Below are 14,502 nucleotides of genomic sequence, written 5' to 3' on the forward strand. Positions count from 1 at the left end.
GAGGGAGGGAGAGGAATGGAGAGGGTCCGAGGGAAAGGGAGGGAGAGGGAGGGAGAGGGTCCGAGGGACAGGGAGGGAGAGGGAGGGAGATGATCCAGAGGAGAGGGAGGGAGAGGAAAGGAGAGGGGCCAGGCGAGAGGGCGGGAGAGGGAGGCAGACGGAGGGAGAGGGAGAGAGAGGGTCCAGGCGAGAGGGAGGGAGAGGAATGGAGAGGGTCCAGGCAAGAGGGAGGGAGAAGGAGGGAGAGGGTCCAGACGAGAAGGAGGGAGAGGGAGGCAGCGGGAGGGAGACGGACAGAGAGGGTCCAGACGAGAAGGAGGGAGAGGGAGGCAGAGGGAGGGAGAGGGAGGGAGAGGGTCCAGGCGAGAGGGAGGGAGAGGAATGGAGAGGGTCCAGGCGAGAGGGAGGGAGAAGGAGGGAGAGGGTCCACACGAGAGGGAGGGAGAGGGTGGGAGGGGGGGGAGAGGCAGGGAGATGGTCCGCGGGAGAGGGAGGGAGAGGAATGGAGAGGGTTCGAGGGAAATGGAGGGAGGGGGAGGAGAGGGTGCAGGAGAGAGGGAGGGAGCGGAAGGGAGAGGGTCCATGCGAGAGGGAGGGAGAGGGACAGAGAGGGTTCAGGGAAGAGGGAGAAAGAGGGTCCAGGCGACAGGGAAGGAGAGGGCGGGAGAGGTTCCAGCCGAGAGGAAGGGAGAGGGAGGAAGGGGGAGGGAGAGGGACAGAGAGGGTACAGGAGAGAGGGAAGGAGAGGGAGGGAGAGAGTCCAGACGAGAAGGAGGGAGAGGGAGGCAGAGGGAGGGAGAGGGAGGGAGAGGGTCCAGGCGAGAGGGAGGGAGAGGAATGGAGAGGGCACGAGGGAAATGGAGGGAGAGAGAGGGACAGGGAGGAAGAGGGTCCAGACGAGAGGGAGGGAGAGGGCGGGAGAGGCTGAAGGGGAGAGGGAGGAAGAGGGAGGGAGAGGGTCCAGACGAGAAGGAGGGAGAGGGAGGGAGAGGGTCCAGGCGAGAGGGAGGGAGAGGGCAGGAGAGCGTCCAAGGGAGAGGGAGAGAGAGGAATGGAGAAGGGCCAGGGGAGAGGGAGGGAGAGGAAAGGAGAGGGGCCAGGCGAGAGGGAGGGCGAGGGAGGCAGACGGAGGGAGATGGAGGGAGAGGGTCCAGACGAGAGGGAGGGAGAGGAGTGGAGAGGGTCCAGGGGAGAGGGAGGGAGAGTGAGAGAGAGGGTCCAGACGAGAGGGAAGGGAGAGGGAGGCAGCGGGAGGGAGAGGGAGAGAGAGGGTCCAGACGAGAAGGAGGGAGAGGGAGGCAGAGGGAGGCAGAGGGAGGGAGAGGGTCCAGGAGAGAGGGAGGGAGAAGGAGGGAGAGGGTCCAGACGAGAGGGAGGGAGAGGGACGGAGTGGGTCCAGACGAGAAGGAGGGAGAGGGAGGCAGCGGGAGGGAGAGGGAGAGAGAGGGTCCAGACGAGAAGGAGGGAGAGGGAGGCAGAGGGAGGGAGAGGGAGGGAGAGGGAGGGAGAGGGTCCAGACGAGAGGGAGGGAGAGGAAGGGAGAGGCTGCAGGGGACAGGAAGGGAGAGGCAGGGAGAGGGTGCAGGTGAGAGGGAGGGAGTGGGTAAAGGAGAAATGGAGGGAGAGGGAGAGAGAGGGTGCAGGCGAGAGGGAGGCAGAGGGAGGAGAGGGAGGGAGAGGGTCCAGGCGAGGGGGGAGGGAGAGGAATGGAGAGGGTCCGAGGGAAATGGAGGGAGAGGGAGGGAGAGGGAGGGAGAGGGTGCAGACGAGAGGGAGGGAGAGGGCGGGAGAGGCTGCAGGGGAGAGGGAGGGAGAGACAGGGAGAGGGTCCAGACGTGAAGGAGGGAGAGGGAGGGAGAGGGTCCAGGGGAGAGGGAGGGAGAGGGAGGAAGAGGGTCCAGGCAAGAGGGAGGGAGAGGGCGGGAGAGGGTCCAGACGAGAAGGAGGGAGAGGGAGGGAGAGGGTCCAGGCGAGAGGGAGGGAGAGGGCGGGAGAGGCTGAAGGGGAGAGGGAGGGAGAGGGAGGAAGAGGGTCCAGGCAAGAGGGAGGGAGAGGGCGGGAGAGGGTCCAGCCGAGAAGGAGGGAGAGGGAGGGAGAGGGTCCAGGCGAGAGGGAGGGAGAGGGCGGGAGAGGCTGAAGGGGAGAGGGAGGGAGAGGGAGGGAGAGGGTCCAGACGAGAAGGAGGGAGAGGGAGGGAGAGGGTCCAGGCAGGAGGGAGGGAGAGGGCAGGAGAGGGTCCAGGGGAGAGGGAGGGAGAGGAATGGAGAAGGGCCAGGGGAGAGGGAGGGAGAGGAAAGGAGAGGGGCCAGGCGAGAGGGAGGGAGAGGGAGGCAGAGGGAGGGAGAGGGAGGGAGAGGGTCCAGGAGAGAGGGAGGGAGAGGAGTGGAGAGGGTCCAGGGGAGAGGGCGGGAGAGGGAGGGAGTGGGTCCAGACGAGAAGGAGGGAGAGGGAGGCAGCGGGAGGGAGAGGGAGAGAGAGGGTCCAGACGAGAAGGAGGGAGAGGGAGGCAGAGGGAGGGAGAGGGAGGGAGAGGGAGGGAGAGGGTCCAGACGAGAGGGAGGGAGAGGAAGGGAGAGGCTGCAGGGGACAGGAAGGGAGAGGCAGGGAGAGGGTGCAGGTGAGAGGGAGGGAGTGGGTAAAGGAGAAAAGGATTGAGAGGGAGAGAGAGGGTGCAGGCGAGAGGGAGGCAGAGGGAGGAGAGGGAGGGAGAGGGTCCAGACGAGGGGGGAGGGAGAGGAATGGAGAGGGTCCGAGGGAAATGGAGGGAGAGGGAGGGAGAGGGAGGAAGAGGGTGCAGACGAGAGGGAGGGAGAGGGCGGGAGAGGCTGCAGGGGAGAGGGAGGGAGAGGCAGGGAGAGGGTCCAGACGTGAAGGAGGGAGAGGGAGGGAGAGGGTCCAGGGGAGAGGGAGGGAGAGGGAGAAAGAGGGTCCAGGCAAGAGGGAGGGAGAGGGCGGGAGAGGGTCCAGACGAGAAGGAGGGAGAGGGAGGGAGAGGGTCCAGGCGAGAGGGAGGGAGAGGGCGGGAGAGTTTCCAGGGGAGAGGGAGGGAGAGGGAGGGAGAGGGTCCAGGCGAGAGGGAAGGGAGAGGGAGGCAGCGGGAGGGAGAGGGAGAGAGAGGGTCCAGACGAGAAGGAGGGAGAGGGAGGGAGAGGGTCCAGACGAGAGGGAGGGAGAGGGTGGCAGACGGAGGGAGAGGGAGGGAGAGGGTCCAGACGAGAGGGAGGGAGTGGGAGGCAGACGGAGGGAGAGGGAGAGAGAGGGAGGGAGAGAGAGCCAGACGAGAGGGAGGGAGAGGAATGGAGAAGGTCCAGGCGAGAGGGAGGGAGAGGACAGGAGAGGGGCCAGGCGAGAGGGAGGGAGAGGGAGGGAGACGGAGGGAGAGGGAGCGAGGGGGTCCAGGCGAGAGGGAGGGAGAGGAGTGGAGAGGGTCCGAGGGAAAGGGAGGGAGAGGGAGGGAGAGGGTCCGAGGGACAGGGAGGGAGAGGGAGGGAGATGATCCAGAGGAGAGGGAGGGAGAGGAAAGGAGAGGGGCCAGGCGAGAGGGCGGGAGAGGGAGGCAGACGGAGGGAGAGGGAGAGAGAGGGTCCAGGCGAGAGGGAGGGAGAGGAATGGAGAGGGTCCAGGCAAGAGGGAGGGAGAAGGAGGGAGAGGGTCCAGACGAGAAGGAGGGAGAGGGAGGCAGCGGGAGGGAGACGGACAGAGAGGGTCCAGACGAGAAGGAGGGAGAGGGAGGCAGAGGGAGGGAGAGGGAGGGAGAGGGTCCAGGCGAGAGGGAGGGAGAGGAATGGAGAGGGTCCAGGCGAGAGGGAGGGAGAAGGAGGGAGAGGGTCCACACGAGAGGGAGGGAGAGGGAGGGAGAGGGGGGAGAGGCAGGGAGATGGTCCGAGGGAGAGGGAGGGAGAGGAATGGAGAGGGTTCGAGGGAAATGGAGGGAGGGGGAGGAGAGGGTGCAGGAGAGAGGGAGGGAGCGGAAGGGAGAGGGTCCATGCGAGAGGGAGGGAGAGGGACAGAGAGGGTTCAGGGAAGAGGGAGAAAGAGGGTCCAGGCGACAGGGAAGGAGAGGGCGGGAGAGGTTCCAGCCGAGAGGAAGGGAGAGGGAGGAAGGGGGAGGGAGAGGGACAGAGAGGGTACAGGAGAGAGGGAAGGAGAGGGAGGGAGAGAGTCCAGACGAGAAGGAGGGAGAGGGAGGCAGAGGGAGGGAGAGGGAGGGAGAGGGTCCAGGCGAGAGGGAGGGAGAGGAATGGAGAGGGCACGAGGGAAATGGAGGGAGAGAGAGGGACAGGGAGGAAGAGGGTCCAGACGAGAGGGAGGGAGAGGGCGGGAGAGGCTGAAGGGGAGAGGGAGGAAGAGGGAGGGAGAGGGTCCAGACGAGAAGGAGGGAGAGGGAGGGAGAGGGTCCAGGCGAGAGGGAGGGAGAGGGCAGGAGAGCGTCCAAGGGAGAGGGAGAGAGAGGAATGGAGAAGGGCCAGGGGAGAGGGAGGGAGAGGAAAGGAGAGGGGCCAGGCGAGAGGGAGGGCGAGGGAGGCAGACGGAGGGAGATGGAGGGAGAGGGTCCAGACGAGAGGGAGGGAGAGGAGTGGAGAGGGTCCAGGGGAGAGGGAGGGAGAGTGAGAGAGAGGGTCCAGACGAGAGGGAAGGGAGAGGGAGGCAGCGGGAGGGAGAGGGAGAGAGAGGGTCCAGACGAGAAGGAGGGAGAGGGAGGCAGAGGGAGGCAGAGGGAGGGAGAGGGTCCAGGAGAGAGGGAGGGAGAAGGAGGGAGAGGGTCCAGACGAGAGGGAGGGAGAGGGAGGGAGTGGGTCCAGACGAGAAGGAGGGAGAGGGAGGCAGCGGGAGGGAGAGGGAGAGAGAGGGTCCAGACGAGAAGGAGGGAGAGGGAGGCAGAGGGAGGGAGAGGGAGGGAGAGGGAGGGAGAGGGTCCAGACGAGAGGGAGGGAGAGGAAGGGAGAGGCTGCAGGGGACAGGAAGGGAGAGGCAGGGAGAGGGTGCAGGTGAGAGGGAGGGAGTGGGTAAAGGAGAAATGGAGGGAGAGGGAGAGAGAGGGTGCAGGCGAGAGGGAGGCAGAGGGAGGAGAGGGAGGGAGAGGGTCCAGGCGAGGGGGGAGGGAGAGGAATGGAGAGGGTCCGAGGGAAATGGAGGGAGAGGGAGGGAGAGGGAGGGAGAGGGTGCAGACGAGAGGGAGGGAGAGGGCGGGAGAGGCTGCAGGGGAGAGGGAGGGAGAGACAGGGAGAGGGTCCAGACGTGAAGGAGGGAGAGGGAGGGAGAGGGTCCAGGGGAGAGGGAGGGAGAGGGAGGAAGAGGGTCCAGGCAAGAGGGAGGGAGAGGGCGGGAGAGGGTCCAGACGAGAAGGAGGGAGAGGGAGGAAGAGGGTCCAGACGAGAGGGAGGGAGAGGGCGGGAGAGGCTGAAGGGGAGAGGGAGGGAGAGGGAGGGAGAGGGTCCAGACGAGAAGGAGGGAGAGGGAGGGAGAGGGTCCAGGCAGGAGGGAGGGAGAGGGCAGGAGAGGGTCCAGGGGAGAGGGAGGGAGAGGAATGGAGAAGGGCCAGGGGAGAGGGAGGGAGAGGAAAGGAGAGGGGCCAGGCGAGAGGGAGGGAGAGGGAGGCAGACGGAGGGAGATGGAGGGAGAGGGTCCAGACGAGAGGGAGGGAGAGGAGTGGAGAGGGTCCAGGGGAGAGGGAGGGAGAGGGAGGGAGTGGGTCCAGACGAGAAGGAGGGAGAGGGAGGCAGCGGGAGGGAGAGGGAGAGAGAGGGTCCAGACGAGAAGGAGGGAGAGGGAGGCAGAGGGAGGGAGAGGGAGTGAGAGGGAGGGAGAGGGTCCAGACGAGAGGGAGGGAGAGGAAGGGAGAGGCTGCAGGGGAGAGGGGGGAGAGGCAGGGAGAGGGTGCAGGTGAGAGGGAGGGAGTGGGTAAAGGAGAAAAGGAGGGAGAGGGAGAGAGATGGTGCAGGCGAGAGGGAGGCAGAGGGAGGAGAGGGAGGGAGAGGGTCCAGACGAGGGGGGAGGGAGAGGAATAGAGAGGGCCCGAGGGAAATGGAGGGAGAGGGAGGGAGAGGGAGGAAGAGGGTGCAGACGAGAGGGAGGGAGAGGGCGGGAGAGGCTGCAGGGGAGAGGGAGGGAGAGGCAGGGAGAGGGTCCAGACGTGAAGGAGGGAGAGGGAGGGAGAGGGTCCAGGGGAGAGGGAGGGAGAGGGAGAAAGAGGGTCCAGGCAAGAGGGAGGGAGAGGGCGGGAGAGGGTCCAGACGAGAAGGAGGGAGAGGGAGGGAGAGGGTCCAGGCGAGAGGGAGGGAGAGGGCGGGAGAGTTTCCAGGGGAGAGGGAGGGAGAGTGAGAGAGAGGGTCCAGACGAGAGGGAAGGGAGAGGGAGGCAGCGGGAGGGAGAGGGAGAGAGAGGGTCCAGACGAGAAGGAGGGAGAGGGAGGCAGAGGGAGGGAGAGGGAGGGAGAGGGTCCAGGAGAGAGGGAGGGAGAGGAATGGAGAGGGACCAGGCGAGAGGGAGGGAGAAGGAGGGAGAGGGTCCAGACGAGAGGGAGGGAGAGGGAGGGAGAGGGTCCAGACGAGAGGGAGGGAGAGGGTGGCAGACGGAGGGAGAGGGAGGGAGAGGGTCCAGACGAGAGGGAGGGAGTGGGAGGCAGACGGAGGGAGAGGGAGAGAGAGGGAGGGAGAGAGAGCCAGACGAGAGGGAGGGAGAGGAATGGAGAAGGTCCAGGCGAGAGGGAGGGAGAGGAAAGGAGAGGGGCCAGGCGAGAGGGAGGGAGAGGGAGGCAGACGGAGGGAGAGGGAGGGAGAGGGTCCAGGCGAGAGGGAGGGAGAGGGATGTAGACGGAGGGAGAGGGAGGGAGAGGGTCCAGACGAGAGGGAGGGAGAGGGAGGCAGACGGAGGGAGAGGGAGGGAGAGGGAGGGAGAGGGAGCCAGACGAGAGGGAGGGAGAGGAATGGAGAAGGTCCAGGCGAGAGGGAGGGAGAGGAAAGGAGAGGGTCCAGGCGAGAGGGAGGGAGAGGGAGGGAGATGATCCAGAGGAGAGGGAGGGAGAGGAAAGGAGAGGGGCCTGGCGAGCGGGCGGGAGAGGGAGGCAGACGGAGGGAGAGGGAGAGAGAGGGTCCAGACGAGAGGGAGGGAGAGGGAGGCAGACGGAGGGAGAGGGAGGGAGAGGTTCCAGGGGAGAGGGAGGTAGAGGGAGGAAGAGGATCCAGGCGAGAGGGAGGGAGAAGGAGGGAGAGCGTCCAGGAGAGAGGGAAGGAGAGGGAGGGAGAGAGTCCAGACGAGAAGGAGGGAGAGGGAGGGAGAGGGAGCCAGACGAGAGGGAGGGAGAGGGCGGGAGAGGGTCCAGCGGCGAGGGAGGGAGAGGAAGGGAGAGGGTCCAGACGAGAAGGAGGGAGAGGGAGGGAGAGGGTCCAGGCGAGAGGGAGGGAGAGGGCGGGAGAGGGTCCGGGGGAGAGGGAGGGAGAGGGAGGGAGAGGGTCCAGAGGAGAAGGAGGGAGAGGGAGGGAGAGGGTCCAGGCGAGAGGGAGGGAGAGGGAGGCAGAGGGAGGCAGAGGGAGGGAGAGGGTCCAGGGGAGAGGGAGGGAGAGGGAGGGAGAGGGTCTAGACGAGAAGGAGGGAGAGGGAGGGAGAGGGTCCAGGCGAGAGGGAGGGAGAGGGCGGGAGAGGGTCCGGGGGAGAGGGAGGGAGAGGGAGGGAGAGGGTCCAGACGAGAAGGAGGGAGAGGGAGGGAGAGGGTCCAGGCGAGAGGGAGGGAGAAGAATGGAGAGGGTCCAGGGGAGAGGGAGGGAGAAGGAGGGAGAGGGTCCAGACGAGAGGGAGGGAGAGGGAGGCAGAGGGGGGGAGAGGCAGGGAGAGGGTCCGAGGGAGAGTGAGGGAGAGGAAGGGTGAGGCTCCAGGCGACAGGGAGGGAGATGGATAGAGAGGGTCCAGTGGAGAAGGAGGGAGAGGGACAGAGAGGTTCCAGGCGAGAGGGAGGGGAGGGAGGTAGAGGGTCCAGGACAGAGGGAGAGAGAGGGAAGGAGAGGGTCCAGACGAGAGGGAGGGAGAGGGACAGAGAGGTTCCCGGCGAGAGGGGGGGAGAGGGGGGGAGAGGTTCCAGGAGAGAGGGAGGGAGAGGGTACAGGCGAGAGGGAGGGAGAGGGCGGGAGAAGGACCTCGGGAGAGAGACGGAGAGGGAGGGAGAGGATCCAGGGGAGAGGGAAGGAGATGATCCAGATAAGAGGGCGGGAGAGGGAGGGAGAGGGAGGGAGAGGGTCCGAGGGACAGGGAGGGAGAGGGCGGGAGAGGGTCCAGGCGAGAGGGAGGGAGAGGGAGGGAGATAATCCAGAGGAGAGGGAGGGAGAGGAAAGGAGAGGGTCCAGGCGAGAGGGAGGGAGAGGGAGGGAGACGGAGGGAGAGGGAGCGAGGGGGTCCAGGCGAGAGGGAGGGAGAGGAGTGGAGAGGGTCCGAGGGAAAGGGAGGGAGAGGGAGGGAGAGGGTCCGAGGGACAGGGAGGGAGAGGGAGGGAGATGATCCAGAGGAGAGGGAGGGAGAGGAAAGGAGAGGGGCCAGGCGAGAGGGCGGGAGAGGGAGGCAGACGGAGGGAGAGGGAGAGAGAGGGTCCAGGCGAGAGGGAGGGAGAGGAATGGAGAGGGTCCAGGCAAGAGGGAGGGAGAAGGAGGGAGAGGGTCCAGACGAGAAGGAGGGAGAGGGAGGCAGCGGGAGGGAGACGGACAGAGAGGGTCCAGACGAGAAGGAGGGAGAGGGAGGCAGAGGGAGGGAGAGGGAGGGAGAGGGTCCAGGCGAGAGGGAGGGAGAGGAATGGAGAGGGTCCAGGCGAGAGGGAGGGAGAAGGAGGGAGAGGGTCCACACGAGAGGGAGGGAGAGGGAGGGAGAGGGGGGAGAGGCAGGGAGATGGTCCGAGGGAGAGGGAGGGAGAGGAATGGAGAGGTTTCGAGGGAAATGGAGGGAGGGGGAGGAGAGGGTGCAGGAGAGAGGGAGGGAGCGGAAGGGAGAGGGTCCATGCGAGAGGGAGGGAGAGGGACAGAGAGGGTTCAGGGAAGAGGGAGAAAGAGGGTCCAGGCGACAGGGAAGGAGAGGGCGGGAGAGGTTCCAGCCGAGAGGAAGGGAGAGGGAGGAAGGGGGAGGGAGAGGGACAGAGAGGGTACAGGAGAGAGGGAAGGAGAGGGAGGGAGAGAGTCCAGACGAGAAGGAGGGAGAGGGAGGCAGAGGGAGGGAGAGGGAGGGAGAGGGTCCAGGCGAGAGGGAGGGAGAGGAATGGAGAGGGCACGAGGGAAATGGAGGGAGAGAGAGGGACAGGGAGGAAGAGGGTCCAGACGAGAGGGAGGGAGAGGGCGGGAGAGGCTGAAGGGGAGAGGGAGGAAGAGGGAGGGAGAGGGTCCAGACGAGAAGGAGGGAGAGGGAGGGAGAGGGTCCAGGCGAGAGGGAGGGAGAGGGCAGGAGAGCGTCCAAGGGAGAGGGAGAGAGAGGAATGGAGAAGGGCCAGGGGAGAGGGAGGGAGAGGAAAGGAGAGGGGCCAGGCGAGAGGGAGGGCGAGGGAGGCAGACGGAGGGAGATGGAGGGAGAGGGTCCAGACGAGAGGGAGGGAGAGGAGTGGAGAGGGTCCAGGGGAGAGGGAGGGAGAGTGAGAGAGAGGGTCCAGACGAGAGGGAAGGGAGAGGGAGGCAGCGGGAGGGAGAGGGAGAGAGAGGGTCCAGACGAGAAGGAGGGAGAGGGAGGCAGAGGGAGGCAGAGGGAGGGAGAGGGTCCAGGAGAGAGGGAGGGAGAAGGAGGGAGAGGGTCCAGACGAGAGGGAGGGAGAGGGAGGGAGTGGGTCCAGACGAGAAGGAGGGAGAGGGAGGCAGCGGGAGGGAGAGGGAGAGAGAGGGTCCAGACGAGAAGGAGGGAGAGGGAGGCAGAGGGAGGGAGAGGGAGGGAGAGGGAGGGAGAGGGTCCAGACGAGAGGGAGGGAGAGGAAGGGAGAGGCTGCAGGGGACAGGAAGGGAGAGGCAGGGAGAGGGTGCAGGTGAGAGGGAGGGAGTGGGTAAAGGAGAAATGGAGGGAGAGGGAGAGAGAGGGTGCAGGCGAGAGGGAGGCAGAGGGAGGAGAGGGAGGGAGAGGGTCCAGGCGAGGGGGGAGGGAGAGGAATGGAGAGGGTCCGAGGGAAATGGAGGGAGAGGGAGGGAGAGGGAGGGAGAGGGTGCAGACGAGAGGGAGGGAGAGGGCGGGAGAGGCTGCAGGGGAGAGGGAGGGAGAGACAGGGAGAGGGTCCAGACGTGAAGGAGGGAGAGGGAGGGAGAGGGTCCAGGGGAGAGGGAGGGAGAGGGAGGAAGAGGGTCCAGGCAAGAGGGAGGGAGAGGGCGGGAGAGGGTCCAGACGAGAAGGAGGGAGAGGGAGGAAGAGGGTCCAGACGAGAGGGAGGGAGAGGGCGGGAGAGGCTGAAGGGGAGAGGGAGGGAGAGGGAGGGAGAGGGTCCAGACGAGAAGGAGGGAGAGGGAGGGAGAGGGTCCAGGCAGGAGGGAGGGAGAGGGCAGGAGAGGGTCCAGGGGAGAGGGAGGGAGAGGAATGGAGAAGGGCCAGGGGAGAGGGAGGGAGAGGAAAGGAGAGGGGCCAGGCGAGAGGGAGGGAGAGGGAGGCAGACGGAGGGAGATGGAGGGAGAGGGTCCAGACGAGAGGGAGGGAGAGGAGTGGAGAGGGTCCAGGGGAGAGGGAGGGAGAGGGAGGGAGTGGGTCCAGACGAGAAGGAGGGAGAGGGAGGCAGCGGGAGGGAGAGGGAGAGAGAGGGTCCAGACGAGAAGGAGGGAGAGGGAGGCAGAGGGAGGGAGAGGGAGGGAGAGGGAGGGAGAGGGTCCAGACGAGAGGGAGGGAGAGGAAGGGAGAGGCTGCAGGGGACAGGAAGGGAGAGGCAGGGAGAGGGTGCAGGTGAGAGGGAGGGAGTGGGTAAAGGAGAAATGGAGGGAGAGGGAGAGAGAGGGTGCAGGCGAGAGGGAGGCAGAGGGAGGAGAGGGAGGGAGAGGGTCCAGGCGAGGGGGGAGGGAGAGGAATGGAGAGGGTCCGAGGGAAATGGAGGGAGAGGGAGGGAGAGGGAGGAAGAGGGTGCAGACGAGAGGGAGGGAGAGGGCGGGAGAGGCTGCAGGGGAGAGGGAGGGAGAGGCAGGGAGAGGGTCCAGACGTGAAGGAGGGAGAGGGAGGGAGAGGGTCCAGGGGAGAGGGAGGGAGAGGGAGAAAGAGGGTCCAGGCAAGAGGGAGGGAGAGGGCGGGAGAGGGTCCAGACGAGAAGGAGGGAGAGGGAGGGAGAGGGTCCAGGCGAGAGGGAGGGAGAGGGCGGGAGAGTTTCCAGGGGAGAGGGAGGGAGAGTGAGAGAGAGGGTCCAGACGAGAGGGAAGGGAGAGGGAGGCAGCGGGAGGGAGAGGGAGAGAGAGGGTCCAGACGAGAAGGAGGGAGAGGGAGGCAGAGGGAGGGAGAGGGAGGGAGAGGGTCCAGGAGAGAGGGAGGGAGAGGAATGGAGAGGGACCAGGCGAGAGGGAGGGAGAAGGAGGGAGAGGGTCCAGACGAGAGGGAGGGAGAGGGAGGGAGAGGGTCCAGACGAGAGGGAGGGAGAGGGTGGCAGACGGAGGGAGAGGGAGGGAGAGGGTCCAGACGAGAGGGAGGGAGAGGGCGGGAGAGGGTCCGGGGGAGAGGGAGGGAGAGGGAGGGAGAGGGTCCAGACGAGAAGGAGGGAGAGGGAGGGAGAGGGTCCAGGCGAGAGGGAGGGAGAAGAATGGAGAGGGTCCAGGGGAGAGGGAGGGAGAAGGAGGGAGAGGGTCCAGACGAGAGGGAGGGAGAGGGAGGCAGAGGGGGGGAGAGGCAGGGAGAGGGTCCGAGGGAGAGTGAGGGAGAGGAAGGGTGAGGCTCCAGGCGACAGGGAGGGAGATGGATAGAGAGGGTCCAGTGGAGAAGGAGGGAGAGGGACAGAGAGGTTCCAGGCGAGAGGGAGGGGAGGGAGGTAGAGGGTCCAGGACAGAGGGAGAGAGAGGGAAGGAGAGGGTCCAGACGAGAGGGAGGGAGAGGGACAGAGAGGTTCCCGGCGAGAGGGGGGGAGAGGGGGGGAGAGGTTCCAGGAGAGAGGGAGGGAGAGGGTACAGGCGAGAGGGAGGGAGAGGGCGGGAGAAGGACCTCGGGAGAGAGACGGAGAGGGAGGGAGAGGATCCAGGGGAGAGGGAAGGAGATGATCCAGATAAGAGGGCGGGAGAGGGAGGGAGAGGGAGGGAGAGGGTCCGAGGGACAGGGAGGGAGAGGGCGGGAGAGGGTCCAGGCGAGAGGGAGGGAGAGGGAGGGAGATAATCCAGAGGAGAGGGAGGGAGAGGAAAGGAGAGGGTCCAGGCGAGAGGGAGGGAGAGGGAGGGAGACGGAGGGAGAGGGAGCGAGGGGGTCCAGGCGAGAGGGAGGGAGAGGAGTGGAGAGGGTCCGAGGGAAAGGGAGGGAGAGGGAGGGAGAGGGTCCGAGGGACAGGGAGGGAGAGGGAGGGAGATGATCCAGAGGAGAGGGAGGGAGAGGAAAGGAGAGGGGCCAGGCGAGAGGGCGGGAGAGGGAGGCAGACGGAGGGAGAGGGAGAGAGAGGGTCCAGGCGAGAGGGAGGGAGAGGAATGGAGAGGGTCCAGGCAAGAGGGAGGGAGAAGGAGGGAGAGGGTCCAGACGAGAAGGAGGGAGAGGGAGGCAGCGGGAGGGAGACGGACAGAGAGGGTCCAGACGAGAAGGAGGGAGAGGGAGGCAGAGGGAGGGAGAGGGAGGGAGAGGGTCCAGGCGAGAGGGAGGGAGAGGAATGGAGAGGGTCCAGGCGAGAGGGAGGGAGAAGGAGGGAGAGGGTCCACACGAGAGGGAGGGAGAGGGAGGGAGAGGGGGGAGAGGCAGGGAGATGGTCCGAGGGAGAGGGAGGGAGAGGAATGGAGAGGTTTCGAGGGAAATGGAGGGAGGGGGAGGAGAGGGTGCAGGAGAGAGGGAGGGAGCGGAAGGGAGAGGGTCCATGCGAGAGGGAGGGAGAGGGACAGAGAGGGTTCAGGGAAGAGGGAGAAAGAGGGTCCAGGCGACAGGGAAGGAGAGGGCGGGAGAGGTTCCAGCCGAGAGGAAGGGAGAGGGAGGAAGGGGGAGGGAGAGGGACAGAGAGGGTACAGGAGAGAGGGAAGGAGAGGGAGGGAGAGAGTCCAGACGAGAAGGAGGGAGAGGGAGGCAGAGGGAGGGAGAGGGAGGGAGAGGGTCCAGGCGAGAGGGAGGGAGAGGAATGGAGAGGGCACGAGGGAAATGGAGGGAGAGAGAGGGACAGGGAGGAAGAGGGTCCAGACGAGAGGGAGGGAGAGGGCGGGAGAGGCTGAAGGGGAGAGGGAGGAAGAGGGAGGGAGAGGGTCCAGACGAGAAGGAGGGAGAGGGAGGGAGAGGGTCCAGGCGAGAGGGAGGGAGAGGGCAGGAGAGCGTCCAAGGGAGAGGGAGAGAGAGGAATGGAGAAGGGCCAGGGGAGAGGGAGGGAGAGGAAAGGAGAGGGGCCAGGCGAGAGGGAGGGCGAGGGAGGCAGACGGAGGGAGATGGAGGGAGAGGGTCCAGACGAGAGGGAGGGAGAGGAGTGGAGAGGGTCCAGGGGAGAGGGAGGGAGAGTGAGAGAGAGGGTCCAGACGAGAGGGAAGGGAGAGGGAGGCAGCGGGAGGGAGAGGGAGAGAGAGGGTCCAGACGAGAAGGAGGGAGAGGGAGGCAGAGGGAGGCAGAGGGAGGGAGAGGGTCCAGGAGAGAGGGAGGGAGAAGGAGGGAGAGGGTCCAGACGAGAGGGAGGGAGAGGGAGGGAGTGGGTCCAGACGAGAAGGAGGGAGAGGGAGGCAGCGGGAGGGAGAGGGAGAGAGAGGGTCCAGACGAGAAGGAGGGAGAGGGAGGCAGAGGGAGGGAGAGGGAGGGAGAGGGAGGGAGAGGGTCCAGACGAGAGGGAGGGAGAGGAAGGGAGAGGCTGCAGGGGACAGGAAGGGAGAGGCAGGGAGAGGGTGCAGGTGAGAGGGAGGGAGTGGGTAAAGGAGAAATGGAGGGAGAGGGAGAGAGAGGGTGCAGGCGAGAGGGAGGCAGAGGGAGGAGAGGGAGGGAGAGGGTCCAGGCGAGGGGGGAGGGAGAGGAATGGAGAGGGTCCGAGGGAAATGGAGGGAGAGGGAGGGAGAGGGAGGGAGAGGGTGCAGACGAGAGGGAGGGAGAGGGCGGGAGAGGCTGCAGGGGAGAGGGAGGGAGAGACAGGGAGAGGGTCCAGACGTGAAGGAGGGAGAGGGAGGGAGAGGGTCCAGGGGAGAGGGAGGGAGAGGGAGGAAGAGGGTCCAGGCAAGAGGGAGGGAGAGGGCGGGAGAGGGTCCAGACGAGAAGGAGGGAGAGGGAGGAAGAGGGTCCAGACGAGAGGGAGGGAGAGGGCGGGAGAGGCTGAAGGGGAGAGGGAGGGAGAGGGAGGGAGAGGGTCCAGACGAGAAGGAGGGAGAGGGAGGGAGAGGGTCCAGGCAGGAGGGAGGGAGAGGGCAGGAGAGGGTCCAGGGGAGAGGGAGGGAGAGGAATGGA

The sequence above is a fragment of the Struthio camelus genome, chromosome W (assembly GCF_040807025.1).
Source record: "Struthio camelus isolate bStrCam1 chromosome W, bStrCam1.hap1, whole genome shotgun sequence".
Lineage (NCBI taxonomy): Eukaryota > Metazoa > Chordata > Aves > Struthioniformes > Struthionidae > Struthio > Struthio camelus.